The sequence below is a fragment of the Rhinolophus ferrumequinum genome, chromosome 9 (genome assembly GCF_004115265.2).
Source record: "Rhinolophus ferrumequinum isolate MPI-CBG mRhiFer1 chromosome 9, mRhiFer1_v1.p, whole genome shotgun sequence".
Classification (NCBI taxonomy): Eukaryota; Metazoa; Chordata; class Mammalia; order Chiroptera; family Rhinolophidae; genus Rhinolophus; species Rhinolophus ferrumequinum.
This window is the reverse complement of record NC_046292.1, coordinates 9,484,313-9,496,939: the sequence shown is the minus strand read 5'-3', so window position 1 is coordinate 9,496,939 and position 12,627 is coordinate 9,484,313. Positions and strand designations below refer to the sequence as shown.

At 40.0% G+C, this 12,627-nt stretch overlaps 1 protein-coding gene across 4 annotated transcripts in view; it reads right to left on the bottom strand.

The window, feature by feature from the left end:
• KAZN (kazrin, periplakin interacting protein) overlaps positions 1 to 12,627 on the bottom strand; it is a 1,005,443-nt gene that overhangs the window by 607,076 nt on the left and 385,740 nt on the right. The window lies entirely within an intron of this gene.

Below are 12,627 nucleotides of genomic sequence, written 5' to 3'. Positions count from 1 at the left end.
CACTGCTTCCTTATTCTGAGTCCCTTCCCCACACACTACTATGCTAAATATGATAAATCACTTTGTTCACAGGCAGTCATCACGATTGCCATTTTTGAAATGAATAACAACAGCAGCTAGCTTTTCTCCAGAGCTTTCTTGTGCCAGCCCCTTACAAACATTATCTCACGCGATTGTTGCAGTAACCCTAGGAGACAGCTGCTATGATTACCCCCATTTTGCAGTGGAGAAAACTGAGGCAGAGAGGTGAAGTCCCACAGGTGGTACCTGAACGGAGTTTCAAACCCAGCGAGGCTCCAGAGCTCTCCCTCTTAACCATGGGTTCTCTAGTTCAGAAATGTCAGAGGCCAAAAGACCCCTGAGGCGTGTGCAAGCAGTCAGTGCCAATGGCAGGACCTCATCTGTCCAGCCCAACTCCAAGGACCTATCACCGACACACTTAATGAAGATAGCCTTCATTAAGCAGTCTTGAACCTCCTCCCACAAGAAAAGGGTTCTGAGGCAAAAGAAGAGTGGGGTCATTGCATGCTATGTCCCTCTCTTTGAGATTCAAAACTGTCATTAGTAAAGGCTCTGATAAGGTGTGCATTTACAAAAAACCACCAAAACCCTCTTCGTTGCGTTTAGTCTAGTGGTTCCCCAAATTATTTGACCATAGAAATGTTTATGTAGGACACTATTAATATCTAGAGCAGGAAGCAGCAAAATTGTTCTTTTTGTAAAAAACCAGTGAATACGAGTATTTTAGGATTTGCAGGCCACCATTAGTCTCTGTTACTTATTTGTCTTTGTTTTACTTTTTTCCCATTCTTAAAAAATACGTAAAAACCAGTCTTAGCTTGAGGGTCATAGAAAAAAACAGCTGCTGGCTGGATTTGGCTTGCCTGTTAAAGTTTGCTGGCCCCTCTGAAGGGGCAGAGTTGAAAACACGTGCGGAAGACAATTTTTTGACGCGTTATTTTTCACCAGGACAGCGCTGAGAAATCCAGGGTCAGAAATCCACCAACAGAAAACCAAACTTCTGTGCATCACCCCAGTGTTCTTCCCATGTAACAAATGAGAACGTGTAACCTTCTGAACAGCACCTTGTTTCAGGTTGTTTCCAAGGTTAGAGGGACAATGACTCATGGCCGGAGGGAGGGACGGTGCGAGCCCACGCGGGGCTCCTTCTGCGCCCCCGGCACCTCCTCGGGCGCTAGAACGTCCTTCCGCCTGCGGGGTGGGAGCCGTAGACGTTTAAACATCATCTCGACCTTGTGCAGATGGTTTTCTGTGTCTACCAGGCAAAGGTGGATGCCTGCCAGGAGTTGTTTATAGAGATTCCAGCTATTCTAGCGTCCCCAACTGCCAACCTCAGCAGGATAATGAGGGCTTTTATGGGAGCCGAATTGGATTTCCTTTAAAAATGCAAGGAGGGCTCCCTGCAGAGTAACTGTGGGGCCTCCTGGAGCAGGGTGCCAGTTCTTGGAGGTCTATATTTAGAGTAGTTGCTCCTTCCCAGGAGGAAAAATGATGTAAGAAACAGCATGGGCCAAGAGGCGAGCTCTGAGGTGCTGGTGTGTGCTCCTAGGGCGACCTCGTGGAGATGGAGGCCCTTTCTTCATCAGTTTCTCTATCTGTCAAGTCTCCAAAGACTGAAATAAAGACAAATAATATACAGACAGGTGACCCTTGAACAACAGGAATTTGAACCATGCTGGTCCACGTATAGGCAGATTTTTTTTTTCCAATACATGCTGTAGGCCCTGCTATTCCTGGGTTTCACATCCGCAGATTCAACCAACTGCGGACGGAAAACAGTATTTTCTCATTCCCAACTGCAGATTCCCAACGGCAGACCCAAAGTACTGTTTTCCATCCGGGGTTGGTTGAATGTGGGTATTCCAAGGGCTGACTGTAGAGTTAGAAATTACAGGTGGATTTCCAGCCCGGAACCCCCTCCAGGGATGTGTGTTGTTCCAGGGTCAAGTGTAAATGTAAGTTAGCAAATGTCTGTCAGATGGTAAAAGACAAAGAATAAGATTTGGTCTGGATTTGAAAGGAGGATTTGTAATTTTCTAGCTGTGAAAAGTTGGATAAAAGATTTATCCTCTTAGAAGCTCAATTTAGCCCCATGAAATGGGGATAATCATTCCGATTTCAAAGTGTTGATGGGATTTACTGATGATGGCCATTCTTACCGGGCTGAGGTGGTATCTTTTTGTGGTTTTCATTTGCATTTCTCTAATGATTAGTGATGTTGAGAATTTTTTTTCATATGTCCGTTGACCATCTGTCTGTCCTCTTTAGAGAAATGTCTCTTCAGTTCCGCTGCCCATTTTTAAATTGAGTTGCTTAGTTTTTTGGTGTTGAGTTGTATGAGTTATTTATAAATTTTGGATATTAACCCATTATTGGATGCAAATATCTTCTCCCATTCAGTAGAATGTCTTGTTGTTTTATCGATGGTTTCCTTTGCTGTGAAAACACTTTTTAGTTTGATGTACTCTCACATGTTTATTTTTTCTTTTGCTTCCCTTTTACTGATATAGCCCTAGGGGATATATCAGTAAAAATATTACTAAGGGTAATGTCTACAAATTTACTTCCTATATTTTCTTCTAGGAGTTTTATGGTTTTGGGTCTTACATTTAAGTCTTTAATCCAATTTGAATTTATTCTTGCATATGGCATAAGAAGGTGATCCAGCTTCATTTTTTTGCATGTGTCTGTCCAATTTTCCCAGAACCATTTATTAAATAGACTGTCTTTACCCCAGTGTAAATTCTTGCTTCCAAACAATAAGTGCTGGTGAGGATGTGGAGAAAAATGAACCCTCGTGCACTGTTGGTGGGATTGCAGATTGGTGCAGCCACTATAGAAAACTGTATGGAGGTACCTCAAAAAATTGAAAATGGAACTACCTTATGATCCAGCAATTCCACACCTGGGTATCTATCCAAAGAAATCCAAAACTCTAATTCAAAAAAATATATGCCCCCCTATGTTTATTGCAGCACCATTAACAATAGCCAAGATATGGAAACAACTGAAATGCCCATCAATAGACAATTGAATAAAGAAACTGTGGTATATTTATACAATGGAGTATTACTCGACCATAAAAAAGAGTGAAATATTACAATTTGCAACAATATGGATGGACCTAGAGGATATTTTGCTAAGTGAAATAAGTCAGACAGAGAAAGACAAATACCATATGATCTCACTTATATGTGGAATCTAAAGAACGGAATAAACAAACAAACAAAACAGAAATAGACTCAGAGATATGGAGGAAAAAACTGAGGTGAGGATTGCTGGATGGGGGGGGGTGGGAATGCGGGAGAAGGTAATGGGATTAGAAAGTACAAATTAGTAGCCACAATGTAGCCATTGGGATATGAAATACAGTTTGAGGAATATGATCAATAATGTCGTAAAGATTTTGTAGGATGTCAGATGGGCACTTTTCTTATTAGGGACACCACTTCATGGACGGTGTAGATGTCTGACTATTGCACTGTACACCTGAAGCTACAGTTGAATAATATTGAATGTCAACTATAATCAAATATATATACATATATATTCACAGGACGTGGAGTACAGCACAGGGAATGGAGTCAATGGAATTGTAACAGCTATATACGATGTCAGAGGGGTAGGAGATTGGAGGAGAGGGTTATCACTTTGTGAAGGGTGTAATGTCTAACTATTACCTTGTTTTGTACACCTGAAACTAATAAAATAAAATAAAAATGTGCTGATGGGAGAATTAAGCTATGTAGTCTCTATGTAAGGAGCCTAGAACAATGCCTGTGCATAGTAGGCGCACAGCATCCTACACTTCTAGCCACATTGGTATTGGCAGACAGATGAGTTAGTGGCCTCATGAGCCCTGCTTGCTGGCATTCACTTTCTTGTGTCATCCCTCCCCTTGAGTGTGGGAGGGACCTGTGACTTGCTTCTAGTTAATAAAACCCAGCCACAGTGATGCAACGTCACTGTCACGATTACGTTGCATGAGATCACAATGTCTGCCTCGCTGAGAATCTCTCTCTTGCTGGCTTAGAAGAGGTAAGCTGCCATCTTGTGTGAGCTGCCTACAAAGAAGGCCATGTGGCAAGAACTGAGGGCATCCTCTGACCAACTGCCATCCAGAAACTGAGGCCATCGGTTCAGGAGCATGCAAACAACGGATGGCTGCCCCAAACCCCTGAACCTGGAAGCACATCTGTCTCCAGATGAGACCCTAGCCCCGGCCAACACCTCGCTTACAGCCTGTGTGAGGCCCTGAGCAGAGCTCGCAGCTCAGCCATGTCTGGACACTTGGCCTACAGAACCTGGGAGGTGATAAATGGGAGTTGTTTTAAGCCACTGTGTTTGTGGAACTACTGTGAGATGACAATAGATAACTAATACACTGGCTTTCAGTCATTTTCTGAAATGGGCCACTGACCCTCTAGCCAGAGAGCCTTTCCTTGCTGCCATCTTTTGCTTTAACTTCTCCTTTTCCTCACTCCGAGGGTCTCAGCACAGGAATCTTTTCCTTAATAAGCCTTTCTTCACCTACCATGTGCTCCCATGCCACTGTGTCTTTCTCATTCAAAGTGGTTAACACTGTTGTCATTTTCTATTTATTTGTGTGATTACCTTATTTCCCCAAAAATAAGACCTAGCTGGACAATCAACTCTAGTGCGTCTTTTGGAGCACAAATTAATATAAATTAATATAAAATTAGTATAAAAATTTAATATAAGACCGGGTCTTATATCTATTTTAATATTATATAAGACCCATTCTTATATAATATAATATAGTATAAGACTGGGATAATATAATATAATATAATATAACATAACATAATACCAGGTCTTATATTAAATTTTGCTCCAAAAGACGCATTAGAGCTGATGGTCCGGCTAGGTCTTATTTTCAGGGAAACATGGTACCGTATTTTTCAGCTATAGGTTTCATACGCTGAAGTGCACAGATCTTAAGTGTACACTTACTAATGTATCTATTTCATTTGTTTTTATTGACAAAGGCATCCACATATCACCCCAGAAAACTCCTTCTTGCTCCCATTCCGTCAGTTCCTCCCTGACCTGAAGAAATCAGTCTTTTGATTTTTAGCATGATAGATTCATTTTGTTGGTTCTGAAACTTCATATAAATGGAATCACAGAGTACTTGCTCTGTGTCTGGCTTCTTTGACAGCCGAGATCATATTTTTGAGATTTGCCCTTATTGCATATTAGTAGTTTGTTTGGTGGTGGTTGTAATACTACAGAGTTTATTTATCCATTCTCCTGTTATTGAAATTCTGGGTTACGAGGAATAAAGATGCTATGATCATTTTTGTACAATGATCTTGCAGACACACATTTTCACTTCTTTTTGGTAAATACCTAGCAATTGCTGGATCATAGGGTAGAGGTATACTTAGCGTTTTAAGAAAATACCAGTTTTCAAATTGATGCTATCATTTTATACTCCCACCTGCAACGTGTGGGCATTCCGGTTGATCCATATCTTTGCTGACATTTGACACTGTCAGTCTTCTTACCTTTTGCTATTCTAGTAGGTGTGCAGTGATATCTAATTTGGGTTTTAATTTGCAATTTTCCTGATGACTACGGATGTTGAACGCATTATCACATCCTTCGATTATTTATATGTCTTCTTTTATGAACTGCCTTTTAGCTGTCTATTCAAATATTTTGCTCTTTTTTTATTGAGTTGTTTGTCTTTTTATTACTGACTACAGAAATTCCTTGCATATTCTGGATACAAGTCCTTTGTTAGATATAGGTATTGTGAAATTTTCCTCTTAGCTCATGACTTGTCTTTTCGTTTTCTTAATGGTGTCTTTTGATAAGAAAAAGATTTACATTTTAGTCTCATTTATTAATTCTTTTTTTTTATGTTTCATGTTTTCTGTGCCTTACCCGAGAAATCTAGGCCTAACTTGAAGTTGTAAAGCTATTGCCCTATGTTTTCTTCTAAAAGTTTTGTAGCTTGTAGATGTTTTTGTTTGGCCTATAACTTATCTCAAATTAATTTTTATGTGTTGTATGAGGGAAAGAGTAAGAGCTCTCTCTTTCCAACAATACGCTATCCAGTTGTTCCAGCACTATTTATTGAAAAGACTTTCCTTTCCTTGTAAATCATGCTGGTATCCTTGTCAGCCATATATGTGTATATCTATTTCTATTTTTGGACTTTCCAGTCTTTCTACAATGTCTGTCTATCTATCTATCTATCTATCTATCTATCTATCTATCTATCTATCTATCTATCTATCTATCTATCTATCTATCTAATTTATTGGCACGACATTGGTTAGTAAAATTATACAGGTTTCAAGTGTACAATTCTATAATACATCATCTATATATTACAGTGTGTGTTCACCACCCAGAGTCAGTTCTCCTTCAATCACCATATATTTGACCCTCTTTACCCCCTGGTAACCACTAAACTGTTGTCTCTATGAGTGCTTGTTTGTTTTGTTTATTGCTTTCAGTTTTATATCCCACATATGAGTGAAGTCATATGGTTCTCAACTTTTTCTGTCTGACTTATTTTGCTTAGCGTATAATCTCAAGATCCATTCATGTTGTCGCAAATGGCAGTGTTTCATTTTTTCTTATGGCTGAGTAATATTCCATTGTGTATACCCTCAGTGACCACATCCCCAATGTCGCACTGTCTTGATTACTTTAACTTTATATTAAGTTTTGAAGTCATAGAGAGTAAGTCCTCTAACCATGTTAATTATTAAGTATCACTTTAGCAATTGTATGTCATTTGAATTTTTGAGTATATTTTAGAATCATCTTATTTCCTGGAAAAAAAAGAAAGTCAGCTAAAATTTTGATTAGGATGGGTAGAATTTACACATAAATTTAGGGAAAATTAATACCTCAAGAACACTGAGTTTTTCCAATTCAGAACATGGTATTGTATCTTTATACTTATTTTGTCCTTTAATTTTTATTGTTGATGTTTTATAGTTTTTAATGTAAAGATCTTGACATCTTAAAAAAAATTATTCCTAAGTACTTCTGGCTTTGGTTGCTATTTTAATTAATATTTATATATTGATTTGTAGCCTGTGACATCCATAAATTAATTTATTAAATCTAATAGAGTTTGGGGGAGATTGCTTAGAATTTTCTACATACAAAAGTAAGTCATCTGTGAGGACAGCTTTACTTCTTTTAAATGTTCCTGCCTCCTTGTACCAGCTAGGACTTCCAGTAATGAGACAAGCAGACATTCCTTGACTTGTCTCCAAGCTTAGGGGGAGAATGCTCAATTTTTCAATAATTAGCAAGACATTAACCACTAAATTTTCATAGATGCTCCATCACACATTGATAAAATTTCTTCCTGTTCTCAGTTGTGCAAAACATTTTTTAAAATTATGAATGGCTGTTAAATGTTGTCAAACGCTTTTTCTCCATCTAGTAAAAATAATCATATCTTATTTCCCTTTAATGTGTTAATATTGTGAATTTCATTAATTGATTTTTTTTATTTGTAAAATACACCCTGCATTCCTGAGATAAACCCCAGCCAGTCATGATATATGTTCCTTTGTAATATATTGGTCTGTAATTTCTTATCTTGTAATGTCATTGTCTGGTAGAAATTTTTCATTTATTTGTCTATTTGATTAAAGTGTATTTCTAAGCTGGAATCATGCCTTTGGCTCACCTTTTTTTTCTCACATGCTAAGAATGTAATAATAAGTTGCTGAATGAATTAATGGATGAGTAGTGTAATTAATGTGCGACCAGGATAAAGTACTTCTGGTCTAATGTGTGAAAAGTGCTTTATCAGCATTAAAGCATAAAGAATACACAAGTATGGCTTTAGTAGTAATAGTAGAATTAGGACTAGATTGCTGCTTTTTACAGGACTCAGAGTAAGAGGAAAAGGAATCAATTTTATTGTAGTAAATGAATTCAGAATCAGGAGGCCTTCCCCAGATGGACTCTGGAAGACCCTATTACATTCTTTCTTCTACTTAGAGGAGTCTTTTAATGCTCTGTCATGCCACTGAAGCCAGTGAAAGCTCAGGACTTTAATATTTACCCTTAAAAATGTTCAAAAATCCCATTTTGTAGTGGAAAAAATGCAACTGATCCGATTCTGTGCCTAACTGCACATAACCACATACCTCTATAAACATGTAAAAATTCCTTCACACCCAGCGCTGTTATAGGCAACAATGCTGAGGACCCACAAGAGCTGCAGGGATGTATAAAAATGCCCGTGACCAGAAGATACCTTGTGGTTTCAACATATAGAGATGATGGCAAGACAGAAATAAACAAATACATATGTTTCTATGAAATGCTACATTATTCTAATTTCACTGTTTAATTTGGTACTCAAAATCTGTATTACCTTTGAAAATAATTTATATGTTTAGTTTTTTGTTTTTTTGGTGTGTGTGTGTGTTTTGCTGTTTTGTTTTTCTCTTTTTCTTTTTTGTACTTTGGAAAAATTCCTGGCTGTATATGATTCCCTGAGAAATCACAGCCGATCTGAAATTAAATGAACTTGCAGCCAACGAAATCCAAAGGCTTCAAAAGTTCTACCAGGTCTCACGAAAAGTATGCAGATCAACAATGGCATTTAATATCTGACCAGTCACTGGTCAAGCGTCAGTAAGGTGTGGGGTGGGCCCCAGAAGTAAGCAGGCTTCTTGTCGGCCTGCGAAAGAAGGTCATGAAATGGCCCGGTTTTCATTTGGGGGGCTATTCTGTAGCTTCCCTAGGCCAATTTCCTTCTGGGGCTGATGGGCCTTCTTTTGGCTTATAATGATCAGGTCCGCTTCTGATTATTACCGTATTTTAGAAGTAAAATATCATAAATTACCAAACAGACCAGGGAATTTTCCCATTCTTCCAGTGTTTTTTAGCTGCAGGTGAAATAGTGAAATGCCAGTGTTTACGTGCCAGGGAGATTCCATGAGAACAGACAGGTACCTGCTGGGGTGGTATAACCTTCTCAGAACCTTGAGAGTTCAGTACACAGAGGCCGCTCCCTGCATGAGCGACTGGTTAGGTTCTGGGGAGCTCGTACACGCCTCTTTTACAAACAGATCTCATTTATCTCCTGAATCAAACCTGTCCCTCCCAATCGACCACTGACAGCCTGCCTGAGAGACACATGTCAATATCCAAAAGACACCTGGCGCTGGGGGACATCAGAAGTGCACAGAACCTGCTACCTTTAGGCAAGTGACCACCAATCCTGGCTGAGTTTCGGAACTTGGGGGAACTTTGATAGAATATGAACTACAGGGTCAACTGCCAGATAGGCGGACACAAGAGTTGGGGGAGGAAAGGCTGGGATCTGTGTTGTCAGCACATTTGCTGGGTGGTCTGTTAAGCTGGGCCTGGCTACCACTGTTCCCAGACCAGGCCTTCTGTCTCCACCCTGGGACACTTGGGGCTGGGTAAGCCTTGGTTGTGGGGTGTCCTGTGCCCTGCAGGATGTTTAGCAGCATCCCTGGCCTCTACCCACTCGATGCCAGAGGTATCTCTTCCTGAGCCCCCTCTCATGACAACCAAAAATGTCTCCGAACTTTGCCACATATCCCCGAGGGGACAAATCCCCTCCCCAATGACCACTGTTCTAGACCATTCTGTGATTAATGACGATGATGACAAAAAGGAAGACAAGCATCATTAGGACCCGGGCTCTGGGCCAAGCACTTACCACAACCTTATTTTGCTTCATCGTCATATTGTTAGGCATTATTTCCATCACCGTTGTAAAAGGTTTGGAGAAGACTCAGAGAAATGAAACCCTTTTCTCAAGGTGGGTAATCAGAGCCCATAGTGTGAGTCCACCTCTGTCTGACTCTAAAGTGGGTGCTGGGTCAGCTAGATTCGGGGGGGGGGGTAGGGGGGCACGCCTTATCCTTGACTAGAGGTCAATCTTTGCATATGTGTTCTTGACACAATTTAACAACACACGATGCTCCTAAGTGTCCACTCCACAAGAACCATATTGCTTAGCCTGGCAGCCCAGGCTGCCCTACTTGTCGTGCTCTGATTTCCCATTATGTTCTGATTGTAGACCAGTCTCCTCTTTGATCCTGAATGCATCCTTTCAGTTTCTACTCTGGGGCTGTTTCTTTCATACAGTGGTTGCAAAGCCAAATGTCTACAAGGCTCTAGAAGGTAAAACAAAAAACAAAGGCTCAGGGCAAGAGGGTGAAAGGCAACCGACCTCTCAGTCTCACTTGGGGAGACCTTGGGAATGGTGGGGACTATGGCAAATGAGAGGAAGCTGCTTCTCCCTCTTGCCCTGTGGGATTGTATACTGGGATTGTTGGATTTTTGTAGTTTTTCAAGAAAACTTGAAATTTGAATAGTATGTATAACTTACCAATTTTTAAATTTTGGTAAGTCAAGCAAGTTAAAAAACACCTGTGGCCTGGTTCTAGGCTTAATCTGGGCCTTCTCTTTGAAACGCCTGCCCTAATCTCTTTTCCAAGACTTTTCTGCATTTACCTGAGTCCTTCCCACCCTCCAAGGCTGGGCTCGGGGCTCACAGCCATGCATCCTTTCTGGACCCTCCTCCCTCCTCTCCAGCATCCTCTATCACTTGTACCACTCGCCCTGGCCCTTGATCCTGTATGTGGCCTGTTTTATCCTTTATTTCACATGCTCTTTCATCTTGTCTCCTCAATAACACTGAAAGTTGCCTCAAGGGATAGCGCCATACTTATGTTTTGTTTTGAATTCCATACAGCGCAGCACAAAGCTCAACGTGCAAAATGCACTCAGTAAATATCTGTGCAGCTGAATAAAAATCCTTTCTCGTAGCCAACCCTGATAGCTCGTGTTGGAATGTTAGCCTGCCTCCCTTCCTTAGTCCTCTGCACTCACCCTATAGAACCCTTGAACGTAAAATCCGTAATCCAATCACTCCTTAGCTTTCTTTATCTCTACGCCTAAAGCTCCAAACGCTTGGAGAAAATTGTATGACACCATGCTCCTCGATTTGTTCAGCCTTGGTTGTTGTTCAAAAACTAGATTCCTGTACACACGTGACATAGTACTGTTTACAGTTCAGTTTCCTGATCTGGAAAAAGGAAAATATGGATAATTCTCCCTTTCTCATTCTCTTCTAGATAAAGTGATAGATTTCAGAGAGGTATGAAACTAAGCTCATTTCTTGGATGCAGACAGATGACCAATATTTGACTCCTCGGATTCTCAATTGGCATCAGTTATTTACAGTATCCATCACTCAGGAAACCCTCCAGGCAAATGCAAATTTATTTATACATATAAATACGGCTTTGGCTCACAACCCTCCTGGTCTATGCTACCGTGTTTCCCTGAAAATAAGACCTAGCCGGACAATCAGCTCTAATGCGTCTTTTGGAGCAAAAATTAAGAAGACGCATTAGAGCTGGTTTTTGCTCCAAAAGATGCATTAGAGCTGATTGTCCAGCTAGGTCTTATTTTCAGGGAAACGGTAGATGTGAGCTATGTGCAGACTCTAACTTTTAACTTCCCTCGTTAAACAGTAGGAGGTGATCATTGTAGAAACTTTATAAGATACAGTTAACCAAAGAGAAAATGAAAATCATGTGTAATCTGACTACCTAGAGAACTGGCTCTTTCTTGAGTAACGAAGACACACACACATACACACACATAGTATTTTTATAATGTATATATAATATTCATGTATATATAATACAGAGGGTGCCAAAAAATGTATACACATTTTAAGAAAGGAAAAAACTGTGTGAAAATTTTAATACTCAATATGTACCAATAAGTCACATTTGACTTCTGCAATTACAAGAGGTGCTAAAGTGGTTGCCATCAGTGTAACTTCTTAAAATGTGTACACATTTTTTGGCACCCTCTGTATATATAATATTATATAATATAATATATTCACACAATTTTTGTATAGACGGAATAATTTTACACATACTCTTTTGGCAACGGCTGAGCAGTCAGAATTCTGTGGCTGTAAGTAACAGAAACCAACTCTGGATAATGTGACAAAAAAGAATCTATTGCAAAGACACTAAGACAGCTCAACAATCCAAACACTAATTTGAACACTCGGCTGAGAGATCGGGCTGAGAAGGCTGGGGATCAGGCAGATCTTGGAAGCTAGGTAGCAGGACTGACTCTTCAGCGTATTTCCATCAGGAAGGCTCATTTCCTGGCATTGTAGTGTTCCATTCAAGATCTGAACTTCCGGGAGAGAGGTCTAATGGGCCAGCTGGATCTGTGCGTGGACTGCTGGTATGGTTGTCCAGGTTGTGCACTGCACAACCCTTGGGAGCACATTCACATTATACTGTGCAAGGTCCAGCCAGAACAATCTAGTAGGTTGGTGCAAAGGTAACTGCAGTTTTTGCAATTATTTTTAACCTTTTAAACCACAGTTACTTTTGGACCAACCTAATATGTGGTGGCTTTATACACATATGCCTGCATATTGAATGACAGCTCCCAATAGAAGAGAGAAGAAATGCTTGGCAGGCAAAAACAAAAGATGTGTCTATTTTCTTGTATTATCTCATAGGCATCATTGATATAATTTAATATTCTTCCCCAGCATTATTTTTTTTGGTTGTATAA